The sequence below is a fragment of the Pipistrellus hanaki genome (assembly GCF_964339955.1).
Source record: "Pipistrellus hanaki genome assembly, chromosome: 3".
Taxonomy (NCBI): domain Eukaryota; kingdom Metazoa; phylum Chordata; class Mammalia; order Chiroptera; family Vespertilionidae; genus Pipistrellus; species Pipistrellus hanaki.
In genome coordinates, this window is record NC_140505.1 from 23,891,224 (window position 1) to 23,915,584 (window position 24,361).

General features: G+C 43.8%; 1 protein-coding gene across 4 annotated transcripts in view; it reads left to right on the plus strand.

Annotated features, from left to right (window-relative positions):
- CSGALNACT1 (chondroitin sulfate N-acetylgalactosaminyltransferase 1) overlaps positions 1-24,361 on the plus strand; it is a 300,150-nt gene that overhangs the window by 34,147 nt on the left and 241,642 nt on the right. The gene's annotated exons all lie outside the window — the stretch shown is intronic.

Here is a 24,361-nt window from a genome sequence, read left to right on the forward strand (position 1 = left end):
TCCGAGATGGAAAATATCAGGTGAATACATATCACGTCAGCGGCTTAGTTTGGCTGGAGGATTTGGAGGTGAGGGGGAGTGATTGGAAGGTGGGAGAGAGGTTGGAGAAGATGCAGGCTAAAGAGTTCAGACTTTACCCAGGCAAAGGGATCCACTGAAGACTTCTGTGAAGGACTAATATGTGGTCAAAGCTCCATTTTCAGGAAATTAATCTTGCATTGGTGGATAGTGGGAAGAAAGAACTTCTATTAAGGAACTCTAGTAATGGTCCAAGCAGTATTTAATGTCACATGCAGAACAATTATGAAACCAGTCAAATGCTTTGCCAGACCTACAGTAAATAGTTTCTCAAACAGAAGAGCAATTTAGGGATACCATGTAATAAGAATTTTCTTTAATGAATCAATTAAACTTTTTTAAGATTAGCATATCTGTGGAGATTAGCTTGTGCAGTGTATACTAGTTTGTTGTGTTTGATATTATTGTCTTATAGTTAAAAGTCTGGAGACAGACTTCCTGGAGTCAAAGCCCAGCCTCACCAGTTATTAGCCATGAGACCTTCTGTAAATTACTTAACCTTTCTGTGCCTCAGTTCCTGCCACCTAGGATGTGTTAAAGTCATTGTCATAATAGTCATCATCCAGTAACACTTAATTATTGCAAATTAAGTGTCTTACTTCACAGAGATACAGGATCTTTTCAGTATCCTAAGTATAGCCCCTTGGGAAATGCATTTGGTTGAGAGTATCAGATGTTGCCCCCAACTCCACCCCAGTGCACGATCTTAAACTCCTAAGGATTTATTTCCTTAACATATCAAGAAGACTTGAGGTAGACACTCGCTGGCATAGCTTTGGTGTCTTAAGGATTGAGGGTAACTGAGGTTCTTTCACTCGATCTCTTTCCCTCATGGGCTCAAGATGGCTGCTGCAGATCTAGCCATCAGTCTGGCTCACTGAAGCAAGAAGAATGAAGTGTGGGAGGTCAGAAGAGTACCTGTGAGTTGATGGATAAACTCCTTTTAACTTTCCTTCCTAGAAACTTTACCAAAGAACCTCTAGTATTTATTGACCATCTCTATCTTCAAGGGATATTGGGAAAGGTAATTTTCTCAGGGAAAATTTCCAGCCTCAGAAATACAGGTGATCCTTTAATTGGGTTGTTTGCCTTCTTGGTGTTGAGTTATCTAAGTTCTTTATATATTTTGGAAACTAACCCCTTATCAGATGTATCACTGATGAATATATTCTCTTATGCAGTGATTTGCCTTTTCATTTTGTTGATGGTTTCTTCTGCTGTGCAAAAAGCTTTTTAGTTGGATGAAGTCCCATTTGTTTATTTTTTTCTTTGTTTTCCGTGCCCGAGGAGATATATCGGCAAAAATATTGCTAGCGGAGATGTCTAAGATTTTACTTGTCTATGTTTTCTTCTAGGTTTTTTATTTTAATGACTTACTTGAAAGTCTTTTATTCATTTTGAATTTATTATTGTGAATGGACCTGGAAATGATTATGCTAAGTGAAATAAGCTAGTCAGAAGAAAGACAAATACCATACGATCTCACTTATATGTGGAATCTAATCAAAATAATTTAACAAACAAAATAAAAACAGAAACATAGATACATAGAAAGCTGTCAGAGAGAGGAGTTTTGGGGAGATTGGTGAAAAAGGTGAAGGGATTAAGCAAAAAATATGTATGTGATACATAGACACAGACAACAGTATAGCCAGAGGGAAAGGAGGTGGGGGGAGGTGGGAATGGGCAAAGAAGGCTTAGATGGGGATGGAAAGAGACTCACTTTGGGCCAATGTCATCCCAATAAATTCTATAAAAATACAGATAATCTGTTATTTAGGAAAAAGGGAAAGACAGATATTATATGGGCAGCTAGCAGTTTCTGCCACAGTGGGACCTCACTTCAAGAAAGCCACCTCATGGGCTTCAAGGAATTTTTGTCTATTTCCGAATCAGCAACTGATTGCCTCCTCCAGATTAACAGTTTCTAATAGTCCAGTCATTGATGCTTTTTAGCATGTATTAAGTTTTTGCCTTTAAGAAGTTTGTTCAAGAAAGAAAAGACAATTGTCTGGCTGGTGTGACTCAGTGGTTGAGCATCAACCTATGAACCAGGAAATCAGGGCACATGCCTGGGTTTTAGGCTCGATCCCTAGTAGGAGGCATGAAGGAGGGAGCTGATCAATGACTTTCTCATTATTGATGTTTCTAGCTCTCTTCCCCTCTCCCTTCCTCTCTGAAATCAATAAAATATATTTTGAAAAGACAATTGCAGGAAGAGATGGGAGCAGAGGATGTTTTAAGCTTACCTAATGGTTAGTATAGGTATAGGAGGGCTCCTTAGTTTATAGTTAAAGGTACAGCATCACAAAGTAGGTGCTCCCTGATTAATGGCGAGGAAGGCTTTGTCGTGTGGCCCATATCCTGTCTATCACATTTCCGTGCATGGACAGGTTGGCAGTGATATAAAAACCACTATCGATATAATCATGAACTGCCGAGAAGGAAGGAAATTAGCCTGATTCCGTGGATAAGAACGATTTTCAGGCAAGGTTTATACGTAAGGAAGAACCATGGCAATGAATTATGAAGACTTGTTTAGCCTCAACTTAGAGTCAAAGTTGAACGCTAACCCGTGAGCGCTATCTAATAAATCAGACACTTCTTCCCGGGCCTGCGATTTTGTGTCTTGTTATCTTGCAGGGGATATGGCCAGACGTTCCCGGTGCTAATCTGGTTCACTGTTCTGTCTGGTCCCGCTCCATGTTCATTCCTGTTCCTCTGGATTCCCATCATGGAGATCAGTCCACCATTCATCTTTTACCAAGGCCAGAGTTCTGGGTGTCATTCCCGACGCCTCATTTCTTTTCCCTGGGACCCACAGCTAAGGGTCTCAAAGACTGGGAAACTGCTCCTACCTGTCTTCCAAGTCCTCCCCTCCTCTGCATCTTCACCATTTTTATTTCTCAGAGACCATGGCCATCTCTCCTTGTAGCTCTTATCTAGTCTTTTTGGTCCTCGTCTTGGCCTCCTCCTTGCCACCCTTCCCTCTGTTGCTAGATCCTATGATGCTGATGCTCTCAGCTGCTAAACTCGTAGGGGTCCCCTTGTTCGTGGTATCAAGGAGCAATTCCTGTGAATGGCACACACCAGCCCTCTGCTATCTGTTAACAACTTCATCTCCTGCCCTTCACTTTCGAGCCGCACCAGACCAATCAGGGTTGCTTTTCATGCCCGTATTCATTTGCATGTGCTGGTTTCTGCCTGGAAGGCTCCCTTTCCACCTGTCTTCCTGGGAAATTCCCACTCACCATTTGAAGAGTCACTTTGGTCAAAACCCTCTCTGTCACAGTGAGAGCAGCTAACACCTGCACATACTTCCTGTGTGCCAGTCACTGTCCCAGTGCTGTGCACGAATTCATTTGCTGAGTGCTCAGAACCTGGTAGGGTGGGCACCATTACTATCACTCTCACTGTACCGTTGGGAATTGGAGGTCCAGAGAGGTTACATGTCTTACTCAGAGTCACACAGCTGGCAAGTGGCTTATTATAAGACACAGGCAGCCCCTTCCTCCTTGTGCTGCTCGCCCTCACCTGGCTCATATCCATCTCTTTCACAGCAGTTAGTGTTGGTGCTTCCAAGTACACAGCCCCTTGGGGGGGCAGGCCTGTCTGTAAGTCATACTGTATCCCTGGTGCAGGGACCCGACTTGCCCATTTATGTATCCCTATAGTCTAAAGAAGTGCCTGGCACAGGGTTTATACTCATACTCATCAAATTTATTTTTAATTTTTTTTAAATAACTGAAAGTATATTATCAACATTATTAGTTGGAGAAATGACCAGTGAACACATTTTGTAAGGCATAAAGCAGGGATCAGCCAACTATAGGTTGGTGTGCCCGGCTGTCTGTTTTCGCACTGCCCACGAGCTAAGAATGGTCTCTATAGATGGGTATTTACAGCCCATCTGATGATAGGGAACACTAACACTAAGCCTCAATTAAGTGAAATATTATCCCTCCCTAGGGATTTCGATTCTTCCTCATTAGTTGACCTGTGTTATATTCAGTTGTTGACACTATCTTTTGATTTTCGTTAGTAACAAAGTTGAGGAAATTGGTGTGTTCTCTGGTTAAAGACATACCTTCATAATATCTACAATTTTTTCTCTTGGCCTGAAAAACCATAAAATATTTACTCTTTGGCCTCTTATTAGAAAGGTTTGCTGCTCCCCCGCTCAAAGTGTTATTTAAATAACAGTGTTGCCCTAACCGGTTTAGCTAAGTGGATAGAGCATCGGCCTGAGGACTCAAGGGTCCCAGATTCGATTCTGGTCAAGGGCATGTACCTTGGTTGCAAACACATTGCCAGTAGTGGGTGTGCAGGAGGCAGCTGATTGATGTTTCTCTCTTATCAGTGTTCCTAACTCTCTATCCCACTCCCTTCCTCTCTGTAAAAAATCTATAAAATATATGTATTTAAAAAAATAAATAACAGTGTTACTTTAGTTTGGGTTATTATATTATTTTTATGTCTAAAGTATTAAATAAAACATTAAAAATAATCTAATCCTAAAACAACTGTTACTGTTATTGTTATCATCTATATATATAAAAGCCCAGAGACCGGAAAGGCAGAGCAACCAAAGCGACTGGTGGCTGTGACGTGCACTGTGGCAGCCAACCAGCCTGATCCAGGCTCCAATTGCATACCCTCCCACCCCCAGCTGACTCAGTCCCCCGGTGGGCCCCCAATACCCTGGTCAGGGGCAGTGCTGGTCACCAACTGCCTGTGGCTTCTTCCCCCCGCCCCTGTATGGCCAGATGGGCCCCCATCGGTGTGAGCAGGCTGGATCCCACCTGTGCATGAATTCATGCATGAATTCATGCACTGGGCCTCTAGTATATTATATTGGGGGGATATTAGAAACTGTAAAATGTTTGGGGCATACTAGTCTAATTAAATAGGATAAAGTTTGTGAAGCATTGGGCAGCAAGAGCTACACAGGTGTTATTTTTTTTCTCTTCCCTGTTCCTAGACCTAATTTAGGGTAACACATAATTGGTTGTCTTGAGGGTAGGTGACAAAAAATACGGCACACAATATTTTGCTTTGCTGGTTATACAGGGGGTTAGTTCGTAGTGTTTAGGACAGATTGTATAAAATTGAAGTCAGAGACAGAATGTTTTTCATTAGGTCCCCAAATTTCTGATGACAGTGACCTGGGCTGCAGGATGTCTAATTACTCACAACGTCTTGGAAAAAGGCAAAACTCAGCAGGAGGCAGAAGCAATACTTTGTACACATTTAAAAGAAGAGTATTTATAGGCTTATGTATATATATATTTTGCTACTGGTCTTGCATCTTTAAAAATTTATATTCAGAGTGCTTTTCTGATCATTTTTTATTTTATTAAGAAGAAACTATAAATAAAACCGAACAATGCCATCCTTTTTCATTAGCTGTAATGGCTTTGTGACAGGATGAAAGCTCATGTAGTGTAATGTTTGATTTTTTCCTTCTTCAAATGCTGTTGAGCTAGATCATTTAGAAATATTACAAAATCTTCTGTACTGAAGGAAAATGCTTTTGATGCCAAGTTTTTAAAAAAAAAAAAGCATCTGCATTATACTATCTAACCCTTAGTGTCTTTTGGAAACTATTCTAAATCTTTGTCTTTACATTATTGTTCCTCTTATAGTCACAATCTCTGCCCAAGCTGGAATGGAGCTTCCAAAATAATTTTATCCAGCTTCATATTTACTTTGACTTGAAATCTACATTTTTTTAGGTTATTATTCTGGAGCCAATTATACAACCATTTAATTTATTTTTGGTATTTTTATTGAGGTGGCATTAGTTTATAATATTATATGTTTCATGTGTGCAACATTAGAATTTTACATGTGTATAAGCTTCAGCATGTATACCACCAAAGATCTCGTTTCAATTTATCATCACACAACTGACACCTTTTACCCTTCGCCTTTGGTAACCATTGATCTGTTGTCTGCCTCTATGAGTTGCTTTTTTTGCTTTTTTTAATATTCCACATATGAGTGAATTTGTATTATGGTATTTTTTTTTGTCCTGACTTATTTCAAGGTTCATTTATATTGTTACAAATAGAAGGATTTAACTTTTTTATTCAGTAGTATTCCATTGTGTGTGTGTGTGTGTGTGTGTGTGTATATATGTGTACACACACACACACACACACACACACACTCACACACACACACACACACACATACTAGAGGCCCAATACATGAAATTCATGCACTGGGTGGAGGGGGCAGGGTCCTTCAGTCTGGCCTGTACCCTCTTGCAGTCTGGGACTCCTTGGGGCATTTCCGATTGCTGGCTTAGGCCCATTTCCAGAGGGGAGTGGGCCTAAGCTGGCAGTCAGACATCCCTCTCACAGTCTTGGAACCCTTTCTCCTTACCGCCTGCCTGCTTGCTGCTCTTTACCGTTTAGTTCGTTGCTCTTTAGCGCTGCCACAGAGGCGAGAGGGGCTCCCACCACTGCCAATGCACTTATTGTGAGCCAAGCTTCTGGCTGAGTGGACTCCCCCTGTGGGAGCACACTGACCACCGGGGGCAGCTCCTGCGTTGAGTGTCTGCTCCCTGGTTGTCAGTGCGCACGATAGCGACCAGTTGTTTCGCCATTTGGTTGATTTGCACATTAGGATTTTATTATATAGGATATAAATGCATATCCTAATATATAAAAAGCCAGGGGCTGTCACAACCGAAATAACCATATGGACGACCAAACAGCAGGCTGTGTGCGTGGGGCAATAAGGCCAGCAGGGTGGTTAATGAGGGATGTCCAAACGACTGAACAGTAGGCTGGCTGCCTGCAGCAACCAGACTGGCGGGGGGTGGGGGGGGCAGTTTGGGGCAACAAGGCTGGCAGGAGGTGCAGTAAGGGATGATCAAGCCAGTGGGGGAGGGCAGTTAGCGATGACCAGGCCAGTGGTGGGGGGCAGTTGGGGGTGACCAGGCCAGCATGGGATGCAGTTGAAGGTGACCAGGCTGGCGGGGGGGGGGGGGAGGGGAGAGTTAGAGGCAATCAGGCAGGCAGGTGAGCAGTTAGGAGCCAGTGGTCCTGGATTGGAGAGGGTGCAGGCTAGGCTGAGGGACCCCACTCCCTGTGCATGAATTTTGTGCACTGGGCCTCTAGTGTGTGTGTGTGTGTGTGTGTGTGTGTGTGTGTGTGTGTGTATGTGTGTGTGTATCTCACATCTTCTTTACCCATTCATCCATTGACAGACACTTTGTTTTCATATCTCCGTTATTGTAAATAATGCTGCAAAGAACATAGGCATGCATATCTTTTAAAAAATTTAATAAATCTTTATTGCTTAGATTATTACAATTGTTTCTCCCCTCCCCCCCATAGCTCCCTTCCACCCAGTTCCCACCCTACCCTCTGCCCTACCTCCCTCGCATTGTCCTCATCCATAGGTGAATGATTTTAATGCAGTTTTTTCCTGAACCCCCACACACCCCTTTTCCCCTGATAATTATCAATTCATTCCCTTTCTTTGCCCCTAATTCTCTTATATTCACCAGTTTATTCTGTTCCTCAGATTTTTAATTCACTTGATTTTTAGATTCACTTATTGATATCTATATATTGTTGATCATAATTTTTATCTTTTTTCTTCTTCTTCCTCTTCTTAAAGAATACCTTTCAGCATTTCATATAATACTGGTTTGGTGGTGATGAACTCCTTTAGCTCTTTCTGATCTGTGAAGCTTTTTATCTGCCCTTCAATTTTGAATGATAACTTTGCTGGGTAGAGTAATCTTGGTTGTAGGTTCTTACTATTCATTACGTTGAGTAGTTCTTGCCACTCTCGTCTGGCCTTCATAATTTCTGTTGAGAAATCAGCTGATAATCATATGGGTGCTCCCTTATAGGTAACTAACTGTTTTTCTCTTGCTGCTTGTAAGATTCTCTCTTTGTCTTTTGCCCTTGACATTTTAATTATGATGTGTCTTGGTGTGGTCTTCTTTGGATTCCTTTTATTTGGGATTCTGTGCACTTCCTGGACTTGTAAGTCTATTTCTTTCACCAGGTGGGGGAAGTTTTCAATAATTATTTCTTCAAATAAGTTTTCAGTATCTTGCACTCTCTCTTCTGGCATCCCCATAATTCTGATGTTGGTATGCTTGAAGTTGTCCCAGAGGCTCCTTACACTATTTTCAACTTTCTGGATTCTCTCTTCTTCTTGCTTCTCCAGAAGAGTGTCCTTTGCCTCTTTGTATTCCAAATCTTTGACTTGATTCTTGTGTTCCTCTAGCCTGCTATTGGGACTCTGTATAATATTTTTTATTTCAATCAGTGTATGTTTAATTTCTAGTTGGTCCTTTTTCATATCCTCGAGGGTCTCGTTAAATTTATTGGCCTTTTCTAAGAAATTCTTGAAAAACCTTATAACCATGGTTTTGAACTCTATATCCAGTCTTTTGTTCTCCTCCATTTCTTTAGTTTGAGATCTATTTCCTTGTCTTGGCATTTTCGTTGCTTCCCTGAGTTGGTAGGATGGCTTTGTGTGTTTGGTGTCCTATATGGCCTGGTAGATCAGCAGGCATGCATATCTTTTCAAAGTAATGGAACAATCATTTTAATTGGAACATTATAGGTCTGAAATGGGCTAACCACATGTTTACAAGGAAGAAAGTGAGGCTAGGAGAGAGATTATGAAATACACTTATGGTCATATAATGAGATAGTTGCAGAGCAAAGATGAGAATCAGGTGAGACCTCTATACTAACATTTCCTAGTTGAAATTTTTTTCCTTTTGTAAATTTTCAGGGATGAAATCATCCAGAAACTTGAGTGGAAAAAAAATAATAGAAGTCCAAATTCTTATTTGGAAATTAAGTTATTATGATTTAGATTATTTACAACTCTGTAGAAACTTGAAATGAAGTCAGTGGTTTTAGGAAAAAAGTAACAATGTACTTTGAAAATGCAATGAATCAATGTTTCTCTAGACAGATTTTCTTAAGACTTTAAGTCATTGTCCACAGTGTTAGGTGATGTTAAAACACTATACTCTAGGACTTGGTGTGTGGTCTCCGGGGCTTGTCAAAAGGGAGGGTCTTTCACTGTTTGCAGACTGGTGCCTCTGCATGCCATCTTTGCTGCACAGACATCATGGCACAGACTCTTGGGGAAGTTGTGGGTTTGTGCAATGGATCGTTTTAGAAACTAACCTGAAAATCTGTGCCTGATTTTCTTTTCTTTATTCTTTTTTATTTAATGTGCTTTTTAAAAAAGACAGTTGCCTGCATTTGCTTAAGAGCAAACTGGAAATAGCTGAGTAACTACAAAAGGACTCAGAAGTACAAATTAAGGTAGTGATCACTTCTAGTAGTTTATTTAACATTTAAGGAAACTCATTCCCCTTTGCATTTTATTTTATTAAAAATTATTATTATTATTATTATTATTATTATTATTATTATTATTATTTTCAGAGAGGAAGAGAGAGAGAGAGATAGAAACATCCACGATGAGAGAGAATCATGGATTGGCTGCCTTCTGCACGTCCCCTACTGGATTTGGAACCTGCAACCCAGGCATATGCTCTGACTGGGAATCAAATCGTGACCTCCTATTCACAGTTCGATGCTCAACCACTGAGCCATGCTGGCTGGGCCCCTTTTTCATTTTAATAAGGCTCACGGACACTGTTTCCAAAAGCTGTGGTGCAACATGCAACGTGTATAAATATAGTGCTTGTCTGCCCAGGAAAGTCACTGTGTTTGCCAGATCTGGCTCCCATCCCAAGTCATCAGCACCATGAACTTTGTTACAGGCAGTTTTATCTATTTTGTTGCTTTAACCTTTTGAAAAATTAAGAGAGTTGAACTTTCTATGGTTGGTCATTAAAGATAATTCAGTGATTTCTTTTGGAATGCAAGACTTGTAATGGGGCAGCTCTCTTTGCAAAACAAGAAGCATCAAACAAGGATAGTCATTAATACTGTATTGACTGCACTTATGTGGGCAGCTGCCAAGAGCATCATCATTTTCTGGAACACTGTGTTCTGACTCTAGTCTGTTCATTTGCTGTATCTCTCTGGCCAAAAGGAAGTGGAATGTTGTGAAAGTGTCAGGTGAATTTGGGGCCAGTTAGATAGTTATATCAAATCACACATTTAACCCTAGCCGGTTTGGCTCAGTGGATAGAGATTCAGCTTATAGACTGAAGAGTCTTGGGTTCAATCCCAGTCAAGGGCACATACCTCAGTTGCAGGCTTGATCTCTAGCCTGGGTAGGGGCCCATGCGAGAGGCAACCAATCATTGTGTCTCTCTCTGCATCATTGTTTCTCTCTCTCTGTCTCTCCCCTTCCTTTCCATTATCTGAAAACCAGTGGAAACATATCCTCGGGTGAGGATGAACAAACAACAACAAAAAACACAAAATCACAAATTTATTTTTGCCTGATTAACTTACTCATGGTGTGTGGTTGCTCCTGGAAAAAGTTTACAGTGTAGAATACTTATTGAGAACCTCAGTGTGCATGCTAACTTAGTTGCTGAATTCAAGGAGGGACAGGTGGCAAATGCCCATAGAGACTGGCCAGTCCTCACTAGAGCTGGAGTTAGATGGGTACCAAGTCTGGGTGATCAGGGCTGGGCTGGCCTCGGAGCACAGTTGCATGGGCTGGTCTCAAAACTGGTGATCACAGACAGATAAGCACTAAAGACCTAGAAGATAGAAGAAGCTAGCCCCAAGGAAAGTGCTGGATACGGATCTGAGTCTGTTGGGCAAGCATCAGGTGAGGCATGATCAAGGCTGATGATGTGAGAGGGGGCTGCATTAGTCATGGCCCACACAGTCAATAGAAACCATTTAGTGCAAAGACGTAGTTACAAAAGTCTTTGAGAGATCTGAAAGCCAAATGGGATGATGAGGTCACCCAGAGATTAGCAATAGCAGGAAACCACTAACACCTCTGAGGCTGGTGGAAAAACGAGAAGGGAGGGGGGTGTTGCTAATAGAGGCCAAGAACTGGACCTACGTGGAAGCTACCAGAAGCAGCTGGGACCATGGAGGGAAGGCCTGTCTGGTGGGAATGGAGCCATGTTGGATACAAAGCCACTACTGGAGATACCATCCAACGCAGAGAGAGCAAAGGGAAGAGGTATTCTGGCTTCTTTCTTCCTTCTCTCCTTCAGTCTTCCACCTAAATCTAGCTGGAGCCAGCTGGCAAGAGAGTCTGGAAAGGTAGTTTGCAAGGGGAGCATGGGCAAGGGGGTTGGGGGGATGGATCAAATTACAAGTAGGCAAAGCACCAGCATACAGCTAGGGGTTTGGGGCAGGGTTGGAGGGAGACTAACAGGCAGGCGTGCTGACAGGAAGCCAAAGCCTGATGGGTCCTACTGGAGCAGCAGAGAAAGACTTGCACGGCGGCTTCAAGAGTCTGGAACATCAGCTAAGCTGATTTTCTAAAGCTTGTGCCTGTGAGCCCGTCTTGTGTCAGGTGCTTGTCCTCTGGCCCACCGAAACGCCACGTTTGGAGAGGTTGCATCCTTTTCAGGAAGCAGTTTAGATTCTTTATTAGATTCCTACCCCTGTGAAGACTCAGCAGCCGGCCTTTGACCAGGAGTCCCAGAAACCTCCCTGTAAGTTAGGGGGTGAGGAGTGTCCAGCCCTCGGGCCATATCAGGTGCTCAAAATCATTTGGTCTGGCCATGACAACACATTAGGGGTGAGCTAATTAAATGTTTGTGTTTTTTTTTTTTTTTAATTGATTATGGTATCACATAATTGTCCTCATCCCCCCATTCCCATCCCAAACCCCTCCCCACATATGCCCCCACCCCTCTGTTGTTCATGGCCACTGGCCAGGCCCATATGCATGCACACAAGTCCTTTGGTTGATCTCTCCTTTACCTCCACCCTCCCCTACTTTCCCTCTGAGATTTGAGAGTCTGATCGCTGCTTTTCTTTCTCTGGGTCTGTTTTTGTTAATCAGTTTATATTGTTCATTATTTCCTCTAGATGTGTGAGATCATGTGATCCAAGAAATATTTATGCTGAGAGGCAAATGAATCGGTCTGTAGTGAGTTCCTTTCTGGGCCAACAGTTCTTTTGAGTCCCAATTTCAATGTCAAACAGTTCCTGCTAATTAAATGTTTGACCAAATATAGCAGGCTAGTTTTTAAGTTGATAAGTGTGAATGGCCCGAGAATGATATTATAGATATCCAAATGGTCTTTGGCAAAATAAAGATGCCCCACCCGTGCAGTGGTTGAAGCTCTGGGAGACTGATGAAGAATTCCATGACAGGGAGCACTAAAATAAAGGAAAGTTCTGTGTAGAAAGGGTCCTTTCATGCCTCTATGTCCTGGGTGGCTACAGAAGCAACACTTTTCTGACTTTAGTCATATAAATTCTCAGCCACGAATTAGGTCATCTTCTGATCTCTGCCCCCCTTCCATACAGCCACTCTCTGTAGAAAAATCACCATTTTAATCATCCCTGTCATCATCATGACCATTTCCATTGCCATCATCACAGACATTGAATACTTATCTGCCTTTCGGAGAAGGGGTGAGGTAAGCTGGCTGAGTTCAGCTATTTACATCCAAGATAATGATCATTTCTGGAACCACTAACACAGACCAGGCTCTGTGCTCTCAGAAGAGCCATGCAGTGGTCCTCAAACCTTGGTGTGACTCAGAGTCACCTACGGGGCTTCTAAAGTGCAGATAGCTTCTCCCACGAGTGGCCTCCCACTCTGTTTCTGATTCAGCAGGTCTGAGGCGGGGCCCGATCACGGGCATTTCTCACTAGTTTGTGCTGGTGCTGCTGGTCCCCGGAACACCCTCTGGGAGCCTCTGCATCAGTGTCTTGGCTCTTCACAAAGGCAGGTGGTGTGATCTCCACCCTCCAGCAGAGGAACGGAGGCTTAAAGAGCTCTCAGAACTGGTGAAAGGCACAGGGCTGAGAAGTGGAGGTGGGCGGCCACTGGGTCAGAGGTTGGTGTCCCGACCCCCCAAGAGCTTTGCTTTGGCAGGGCCAATGGCTGTTGTCTCCATAGGTCAAGCAATGGGCCACCTGTGTTTGGTCTTACAGCCTTAGGGAATGTCTTTCTTACATTTTATTCTTGCCGAAAGTAAATCAGTGGGTTGCATTAAAAACATAATAAAACAGGGTCCTGTTTGGGCTGGTTAATGGACTTTCAGTTTTTGGTGCAAATGCTCCTGATGGCTCAGGCTGGTGGCTTGTCTGAGGCAGGGAGACCTGGCAGCTCCACTCGGTGTGTGCACTGAGGGGGGACCCTCTGCCTGAGCAGCTGGCCTCTGCGCTGGGGTTTTAGTGGGACCCTTGGGGCCCACCACCTGCAGTGTGGGGCATTTGCCACCATGCTCAGGCCTCTCTCTTTCTCTTTTTTCTTTCTTTTTTTAAAATATATTTTTTACTGATTTTTTTTATAGAGAGGAAGAGAGAGTTAGAAACATTGATCAGTTGCCTCTTGCACACCCCCTATTGGGGATGTGCCCGCAACCAAGGTACATGCCCTTGACCGGAATCGAACCTGGGACCTTTCAGTCTGCAGGCCGATGCTCTATCCACTGAGCCAAACCGGTTTCAGCAAGGCCTCTCTCTTTTTGCCCTCGTGTGTGGGGCCTGTCGCCTGGCATTTTATTTCACAATAAACCGAGGATAGGTTAAATGAAATCTCTCTCCCAAGTTGATACACACTGCAGCCTTCCCTGTGACCTCTACAAGGCCACGAATTCCTCGTCTCAGACCCCTCACCAACAAACTCCGCCTGACTTCCCAGCCATTCATTGGACACGACAGCCCATGGGAAGGCTCAGGGCCTGCAGGATAAAAAGGGTGAGATAGTATGCATAACACATCACTGCTTCCCTACTGGGTTTCAATCACGTATCAATTATTAATTCAGAATAGCTTTATTTTTCCATCTGCAAGCTGCAAATGTGAACTCCAGCCATGTATTTTTAAACAGGTCCATTATGATCAAGCAGATTTGAATATCTCATGTAGTTTATGACATGTGGGCTTTGCATATCAAGGAAAAAGCTGTTGTGTAGATGGTTTCTATTTTTTTCCGTTTGGTAAATTGCAGCCAGATTCTGATTTGGGAGAAATGTGAGCTCCTGGCCGTTGAATCGCTCTGTAGATCACACTTGCAGGAGCTTTTGTTATGGTTCCTTTGCAGAAATAGCGAGGACCCAGAGTAGAGAAATCAATGTCCTGGAACCTGGATTAGATTAGAAAAATTGATGAATTTATAATGATATAGGAAATCTGGATAATAAAGACTTAAAAACAGCTTTACTTGGCTATAAATTCAGTCAGTGCTGCCATCTGGAAAGAAAAAAAATGCAAAATTAAACTTTCTGGTACTCTAGCAATGGATCCCAAAGAGTATTCATGTATTAATTACCCAGTCGATAGTAGGCAGTCTGTTGGAAAATAACTGCTTGTGACTTTAATTTTTGAAACACAGTTTTCAGGTTCTGGTAAATTTGTACATGTAGTTTTCCAGTGAACTTTAAAATATAGTGCTGTATTTTATATAATGGGTTTAAAAACAAAGAAAATCCTCACCGTATTTCTTCTAGAATTTTTACATAGAAGCCAGAATCTTCTATAGTCTTGTTTATCAGTTGTTTATTGCTGCATAGCAAACTTTCCCCAAACATAGTGGCTCAAAACGACGGTCATTTATTGAATTCACAAATGGGAAATTTGGCCAGAGCTTGGCGTGGGAGGCTTGCACATTGTGCACATCAGCTGGGGTGGATCAATAGAAGAATAGGAGGGTCAGGGGATGGAGAGTAGGAGAAGGAGGAGCTATGGCTGCTAGGTTGGCTAGGAGCTCATCTTGATTCCTCTTCATGTAGGACACTCCCCGAGGTGTCTGGGCTTTCTCGTACCACGATAGCTAGTCTCTGGAGTGCTCATCCCCAGAGAGCCGGGTGGCAAGCTGTGATGTGGTCTTCATGACAGCCTTGGAGTCGCATGGCATTAATGGCGGGCTTTATTGGAGGGCCAGTGTTGAAGGGGTGGGGACTGTAGATGCTACCTGTTGATGAGAGAAGTATCAAGGAATTTGGTGACATGTTTCAGAACTGCTGAACCTATGAGGAGCCTCTGATGAACATTGAACTGTGGCTTCTTCTAAACGAAAGATTCAATCCCTTGTTTGATCAGGGGAGGCTGCACTGCTATCCATAAATTACAGGGCCCATTGGAATCTGTGTTGGCTCATTCATTAGGTACATGCTGAATTGAATAGTGTTCTTCAGGTCTGCCCTGGGCCCAGGTGAGCTGGGGGAGGGCAGTCTTGTGGGAGTGCTACGGATGGAATCTGACTGCAGGGTAACCAGGAAAAATTTGATGATGATGATGAGATGGAGACAGTAGGTATGGACAGTGCTTTCAAAATGCTGAGCTGAGGTGTGAAGAGAGAAAGGGCAATAAAAAGAGGGTGGCAACACCTAGCCAGACAGCATTCATTTTCTTTTATTTTTTTCTATTTTTTTTCAAAAGTGGGAAAATTTGTAAGGTGAAGAAAAGGAGCCAATAAAAAATGTAAGGTGGTATTTTCTCCATCCACTGATGTGACTTAATGTTTCTTCTAGATGTTCTTCAGTGCATAGTTCATGGCCCAGGTCTGTACACAGTGAATGTGATAAACATTTGCTGCAGAACAAAAAAAATTGCTTGTGATTGCTCAGCTCCTGTGGTAGCCTCTTTCCTCCCTCCAGGGTGTGGCCCCTTGCCTGTCTTTTTGCTTCACAATAAACCACCACAAAGATTTTAAATAAAAACCCATCTCCCCCATTGATGGATGCTGTGGCCAATCCCCAGTGACCTTCACTGGAATTCATAGTGAGTTCTTCTTTTCCCTGACCTCAAACCCTCACCAACAAACTCAACCTGTTTTTCCAAGTTACTCATTGAAGTACAACAACCCATAGGAAGACCCAGGGCCGGTGTGGCTCAGTAGTTGAGCGTAGACCTATGTACCAGGAGGTCAGGGTTTGATTCTGAGTCAGGGCTCATGCTTGGGTTGTGGGCTCAATCCCTAGTGTGCGGCATGCAGGAGGCAGCCAATCAGTGATTCTTTCTCATCATTGATGTTTCTGTCTCTTTCTCTCTCTCCCTTCCTCTCTGAAATCAATCAATAAAAATATATTAAAACAAAAGAAGCCCCCACAAATGGCTCCAGAGACCAAATACTGATCTAGTCAGAGAATCATTTTCTCTCTTGAGTGTCAGCTAGTCATCTGTGAAACGGAGTACGAACACCTGCTTCAGAGGAGTGTTGTGAGGAAGGGGAGGTTGTGGCTCACAATTGTACAAGCGCTTTTTAAACTAAGAATTGTGAACGGCAGAGTCTATTCAAATGCAAGGAATTGATTATTTGTATTCCCGTAGGCCAGTGTGGGTGTTTGCATTTTATTAGAAACCTGACTTTTTCCTCAGAGGGTCATGTATAGTATCTGCTTCAGTCACTTTTCTCTTTTTTTGACTTATAAAAGAAATTGGCCTGGAAATGCCAGCAATTGAAAAATTGCAGTGGTTTGTTTTTTTGTTTCATGAGCTACAGTTGTAATAGACACAGTAATAACAGAATTCTCTATGTGTAGTCTCTTTCTTTTTTTTTCTAAGGAGTAAAACCACTGACTGGAGTAAAGTAATGGGAGAGTGGAGTTTCATTGTGGAACCGCATGTCTTTGGAAGCCAAATTTTCTCTGATACATGAGAAATGGTTGAAGACATTTCAGAAATTATTCCTATTGGTTATGGTCCGAGGCACACACTGTGTAGGGAGTAATGTAATCCAGTTGGTAATTTGTGCTAATGAACTGCTAGATGAAAAGAATTTCAGCTTTAGTTAATTTCATTTTTCAATAATTTGCACATCTGTGCAGCGCTGTACATTTGGATTATTGTGATGTGCAAATATCTAGTATTATTAGTACGGCCTCTCTTTCAGGTCAATTACACTCTAAACCAAAACTTCTAATGGGCACAAAGGATGAGGCATGAGTTGTGCATTCATATCCTAAGTTTTCCTCTCAGCACAGAAAGCATGTGGGTGGAAACGGTCAAACACAGAGATTGGTGCTGAAATGTTTGGCTCAGGAATTTGTTGTTTCCGATGCCAACTGGCGGAAAGCATGCTGGTGGTTTGAGGACTTAGTGATGCCTACTTCATTCTGGTGGAGTGACAGTCACAAAGCAGTCACACTGTTCACTCTGATAGGGTGACAGTCACAAATACAGTCATATTTCTTCTACTTCATTCTGGTAGAGCGACAGTCACAAATACAGTCATATTCTACTTCATTCTGGTGGAGTGACAGTCACAAATACAGCCACACTACACATTTCTACTTCATTCTGGTAGAGCGACAGTCACAAAATAGTCATATTGTGCACATTTCTTCTACTTCATTCTGCTAGAACAGTGGTCTGCAAACTGCGGCTCGCGAGCCACATGTGGCTCTTTTGCCCCTTGAGTGTGGCTCTTCCACAAAATACCATGGGCAGGTGCACACATACAGTGCAATTGAAACTTTGTGGCCCATGCGCAGAAGTTGGTTTCGGCCTGGGTGAGTCTATTTTGAAGAAGTGGCGTTAGATCACTCAAGGGGCCAAAAAACCACATAAGGCTCACGAGCCGCAGTTTGCCGACCACTGTGCTAGAGTTAACAGTCACAAAGACAGTCAGACCGTGCACATTTCTGCAGTTCTAAATGCAAACAGAGGCCCTGAGTCCGTGAATATATTATATCTAAACCACTTAATAAACACTACAATAGCAGAGAGGGCATTTGAAAAACTCATATTTGGTGTTTGCATTTTCTAGTGTGAGTGCTTCTGTGTTCCACACGGTTTTGTCCCTGACAGACATTTCTGTGCCAAGTGTGAGAGGTAGAGACACGTGACTGAGTTGGAAGTGGAGTCAGAGAAGGGAGGGATGTGACTGACCACGGACCCCATGTCTCGTCCCACAATCACCATGACTCTCAGGGTTGATATTGTCCCTCTCTGGCATTGCCACCTTCCTGAAGGTTCTTGCCCAGGCCAGCTGTCCTCTTTTGTACCAATGAGGGTAAGGAGAGGGGGTGAACAACCCCAGGCTGTGGAGGAGTTCTATGTGGCCCACGTTTCTACGTGAACCGAGCGTGGCATTCAGACCAGAGTGCACATTTGTTTGGGCTTTTGCTGTCTTTTCCATTTCTCGGACGTCCCTTCTGTGTGTAGTCTTGGTGGGAGGCAGGCATCTGCCCTGGGTGCTCACAGGCACACCTCCTAGCACAGCCGACTGGACGCTCCTCCCTGGACTTTGAACCTTGAGAGAGCAGTTCAGAGAGGATGGATGAGTGGATCTGTCTGTGGCCATGGGGGCAGCACTCCTGTGGGCGCCTTCTGTGGAGAAAGCCAGAGTGAGCTTTTGCTCACCTTCTGATGTTTTCCCTAAACTGACAAGTGTTAGTTTCAGCACTGCTATCAAGAGTCCAGACTGACGTAGAGACCCCCTCCCCCCTCCCATGGGTGGCCCCTGTGTTGTCATTGGTTCCACACTCTCTTTTTGGCCTTCTATTTCTGGGGCAACCTTGTGGGTCTTCTGCCGTAGGTGGCGCATGGAACTGAATGCTGACATTTCCCATCCTCCGTTAGCCAAGGTTGGTTTCCTGGAGGAAAAGAACCAGTGTCCTCTTGCCTTGTGTATGGCTAACAGGTGTCGTCATGTTGTTTGTACCATTGTGGGACACCTCAGAGTTCACGAGGGCATGTATGTACCTGGTCCTTTGGATGTCTGAGTATAGACTCTACTGTCTGAGTTGTACAAGTGAGCAAGCAGCTTCAATGAGGGTGACTCTCGCAAGGTCATAGGGCTGTTAACGGCAGAAGTAGGACTTGAAACCAGGACTCTTGACTCCCAAACCACCCTTTCTTGCTCATTTTGATACATTTAAGTTAACCTTGTAATGAAATAGTCTTCATTGAAGGACCGCGCCTACCAGATTCAGAAGTCTCAGCAACTAAGAATGAGGATGAGGACCATTTGAGTAAGAATAGTTCCCAGCTCTTGTTCTGAGTTCCCTGGGGCCATGGGCTCATGTTAGGTCCCATTCATTACCTCGAAGATCAGGGGCTGGTAGGCTGATCACCCTCTGTCTCCCTTCTCTATTTGGGATAATACTTGGCTCTGCAATGGTGATGGTCAAACACCAGCTAGGACTTACACCTAGGTCCTTCCCTCTAGTCCCAGCCCGTCAGCAGCTCATTCAGCCCCACAGGACAGCAGGGCAGGCAAGCTCCAACTTCTTTGAAACTGCTCTTTTTTTATTTTTTTTAAATTTTATTTATTTATTTTTTTACAGAGCTTTTTAAGAACTGGTTAATACGAATTAGGATCATCCCCAAATAACTTTTTTTCCTCTCAAATAGTATGTGCTTATTGCCGATAGATTAGGACATGCAAATAAACAAAAAGAAATATAAAGAATAATTAGAAAATACAAATGAACAAAAGGAAGTAAAGAAAAACCTTCATCTTGCCACCCAGAAATAGCCACTTGAGACATAGTTTTCCAGACTTTCTTGCTGTTAAATTTTTACTCCCCTGCATGAGGTACTACTCTTAGCATTTTTACATACTTATCTCATCAATTCTTCCCAACTAGCAAGATATTATTATCCACATCTTATAGAAAAGGGAACTTTGGCTTAAATGGTTCTATCTAATTTCAAAGGTAGAACCTTTGTGCTCTTAACCATAATCATAAATATACATTTTATAAATGTATAAGAATTAAATGAATACTTATTGAGCACTTCCTCCAAAATCTGTTCATGTTGCAGCAAGGTGGGTTGTGCAAAATGTGTGAGTGGTTGGCTGCAGCAGAGTGTTCGAGCAGGGATGGGGTCCAGGTTTTTTGGGGCCTGATGCTTATGCAATTTTTTTCCTTCATTTTAAGAGGAAAATATAAAATTTTGAATACAGAATTAGATACAGAGTGAATATTTTATATAATAAAAGCCCGGCGACAGAAATGGTGGAACAACCAGAGACCAGGGTGATAAGGCAGGTAGGCAAGCAACTAGGAGCCAGCGGTCCCGGATTGTGAGAGGATTGTAGATTGAGCCTAAACTGGCAGTCAGATATCCCCTGAAAGGTCCCAGATTGCGAGAGGGTGTAGGCTGGGCTGAGGGCCACCCCCCCCCCACTCCTGTGCATGAATTTTGTGCACTGGGCCTCTAGTTTACTTATAATGTGAAAAGGAATCACAAGAAATCCCTAAAGCTTTGGAGCTTAAGTTCCCTTTTCCCTTCTGTGCTCTCCTTAGACAGTTGACCGGAAAAGCTTCCACAGTAAGTGTGGACGAAAAGGATCATGGGACTTGACAAGCTCAGGGAAGGCCTGCATGGCGGCCTTGCAAACTCAGAGACCTACAGCAACCACAAAGGGTGGTTTAAAGTTAAGACATTTTAAACTATAAAGCTGTTTATGGTGGGTAGTGATGTCCTAGGCCAGTATCTTCCCTGACAAAGGTCAATCTTTACCTCAACTGAGCTTATTGTCTTTTTGCATCAATGATAACTTATCGTTGGAATGTCAAAGCAATTTTCCTTTTCCCAGAACCCTCAGAGCACAGGCACCGCTCTGCGGAGACCACAAATCCCCTCGTTGTTACTGAGTTCATTGTTGACTGTTAAGTATCCTGCACCCACCTAGGTGAAAGGACGTGTCTATCCTTTTCCGTTATATCCAGTCCCAGAGGTTTCCCTGCTTTGCTTTCTCCCACCTGCCTAATCTATCACCAATGGATTTCATGGAACCCACTTACGCCTCCTCTTTTGATTGCAATGCATAAACCAAGATGCAAAACCGCCCCTCTCCAGAGCATCATCTCAGTCTGTTGAGATTCTGTTTCCTGGCAGTTGTAGGCAGTTTGGCTCCAATAAACGCACGGAAATTCTTCTCAGGTTTGAATGTTTCTTACGTGAACATGAAGGCTTCCTGATGGGAACCTGGCTTTTCCTCCTGCCCAGAGAGCTCCCCCTCCCAGGGCTGGTGTCAGGAGGGGCCTGCCGCTGAAGCTTCCGTGTGTTCCCAGGCTCAGTGAGTGGGAGGCAGTGTGCAGGGGAGTGAGTCCCTGGACCCCAGGGCGGGGGGGGGCCAGGGGGGAGGCACCTCTCTTCAGAGCCAAGAGCCGTGAGGGTGGGAGCGGCACCCCAGCAGGAGTGACACAGGATTCTTCTTCTTCTTTTTTAAAAAAAATATATATATTTTATAGATTTTTTACAGAGAGGAAGAGAGAGGGATAGAGAGTTAGAAACATTAATGAGAGAGAAACATCGATTAGCTGCCTCCTGTACACCCCCTACTGGGGATGTGCCCACAACCAAGGTACATGCCCTTGACCGGGATCGAACCTGGGACCTTTCAGTCCGAAGGCCGACACTCTCCACTGAGCCAAACAGGTTTTGGCTGACACAGGATTCTTGACCTATTTCAAGATGCTGTAAATATTGGCCTGCATCTTCTCCTCCTATAGTTTTATGGTTTCATGTGTTGTCTTTGTTAGATCTAGAGTTTAATTTGGTGAATATTTTGAAGTAGGAACCCAATTTATTATTGTCCTCCCACCCCCACCCCCCCAAATCTTAACCAGTTGCTTCAATACCAGTTATTGGAAAATTTGTAAATGTTCAGTTCTAGGCAGTTATTTTCATTTTTGACACACTAGAAAATTCTTAGTAATTCTGATAGTTTTTCCATTGTCAGGCCTTTTTTTTTTTTTTTTAAATCTAATTTCTACTTTTTGAAACTTATTTTTGGAGTGGTGTCTGATTAATAAAATGCTATGAAGACTGGCCCATATGCCGTGGGAAGTGGCCGGGGCAAGGTGACCTGATCATTGTGACCTGACCAGGCAGGATTGCTGATCATAATAATTATGACTGAACAAAGCAGGGGAAAGGTCAGGATACTAAGAACTTGTGGAATTTACCGCAAATCGTAGAAAGTCTGACCCAGTGTGAATCACACCACAGATCCGATCACATATCCTGACCTGACATTGAACTTGGCCACAGCCCTGCCCCAGTACCCAGCTGCCCTGCCTGACATGACACATTGGTTACCCACGGTTGTTTAAAGGGATGCTGTGCCCGGGGTGAACTTGTTCTGCCTGCACTTCCCTGAATAAAGGACCGCAGTACACCGAACTCCCAGAGAGAAGAACAGCTTTCAGGGATTTCCCGAACGTTGGCGTGTGCTGCAGGACCCTGCCTTCCAATGTGCAGCAGGTCTGAGTTGCTCCCGGTCTGTGCCTCCCAGAAAGGCTGCAGAGACCCAGATCTCCAGCGTGGGCACGCAGGCCTGGCCCGGGGCAGCAGGTTGCTCAGGCTGTGCGGTGGCATGGTCCTGGACCTCGCGGAGGTAACCTGAGACCTGCATCTGTGACTTACGGGTGGTTTAGACTCATTTTTCTTTCTTTTTCTTTTCTTTTCTATTTAATATATATTTTATTGATTTTTTTCAGAGAGGGAGAGAGAGTTAGAAACATCGATGAGAGAGAATCATCAATTAGCTGCCTCTTGCACACCCCCTACTAGGGATGTGCCCGCAACCAAGGTACATGCCCTTGACTGGAATCAAACCCGGGACCTTTCAGCCCGCAGACTGACACTCTATCCACTGAGCCAAACCAGTTTTGGCCAGACCCATTTTTCTTGAACATTGCTTACACCCCTGGGTGCACTAGTAAGTGCTCCCCTCCCGGAGAACCACCAGGGGAAGACCACAAGGGGCCTGGCAGGGATCTTACAGGTGCAGGTGTGTGGCAGAGGGAAGTGTCCCCCTCAGGAGGAAAGTTTGGGGAACCTGTTGGGGGGGTGCTGGGAGCCATTTTATATCTAACGAAGAAGAGGCCCCAGGCAGGGAAGTGAGTTAGTTTGCCAGCTCATGAGCAAACTTTCTGATCTGTTCCAGGCCCAGGGCCTGGCAGCCAAAAGCAGGGAGAGGAGAGACTGCCCGCCTCTAGCAGCTGCTGGGCCCGGGGCAAGGAGACCAATGGAGGCTTCCATTCCCCGTTTCTAAATAAATATTTCATCAACAGTGTGTTTCAGTTACAATTAACTTTCAGCGTTATTCTGTATTAGTTCCAGATGTACAGCATTATGGTTGGACAGCCATGTGCTTCACAGAGTATAGTCCCCCCGATATTATAAGTGCCCACCTGGCCCCTGCTGAGTTATTTCAGTGTTATTGACTATGTTCCCGATGCTGGACTTGACATCCTCATGACTGATCTGTAACTACCAACGTGTACTTCTTAGTCCCTTTGCCCTTTTCACCCAACCCCCAATCCTTCTGCCCTGTCAGCCATCAGTCTGTTCTGTGTATCTATGAGTCTGTTATTATTTTGTTTGTTTATATTTTTCTTTAGATTCCACACATACATGAAATCATATAGTATTGTCTTTCTCTGCCTGGCTAATTGCAGCAAAATGAAACAAATACCTCAGAGTTATAAGACACCCTTTGTATAAATCCAGTTCTATGCTCCTTTCTTGATAAATACACCGTGTTAGCATCCTGGGAAGCCAGATTCAGATTTAGAATTCTCAGACTCCTCGAGTTCCTTGTCTAGAATCTCCCTGCGATACATGTCGACATCCCTGGCCATGGGTCCCAAGTCTGTCTGCACCCTCTGCTGACAGCCTCCATTGTACGAACTGGAGGAAGGGTGCCACCTTGGAGAGCTTGGACCAGGCAGCACTGAAGCAGGTTCTAGGGACCTGTGATATGGTCTAGACCAGTGGTTCTCAATCTTTTTAATGCTGCAACCCTTTATACAGTTCCTCATATATGGTGAGCCCCAATCATAAAATTCGTTGCTACTTCCTAACTAATTTTGCTACTGTTAATGAATTGTAATGTAAATATCTGTATTTTCTGATGGTCTTAGGCGACCCTGCTAGCGGTTCTCAACCTGTGGGTCACGACACAGGTAGAGCCTAAGACCATCGGAAAACACAGATATTTACATTACGATTCATAACTGTAGCAGATTTACAGTTATGAAGTGGCAACAAAAATAATTTTATGGTTGGGGCTCACCACAATATGAGGAACTGTATGAAAGGGTCGCGGCATTAAAAAGATTGAGAACCACTGGTCTAGAAGATGGGGCGGGGTATGGGTAGGCACATCCCTGGAGCTCCATGGACGTGGCGTGGCTGGAGGAGGTGTGAGCAGGACCCTCTCAGCATGGTGCCCAGGGCATAGGTTCAGCCTTTGC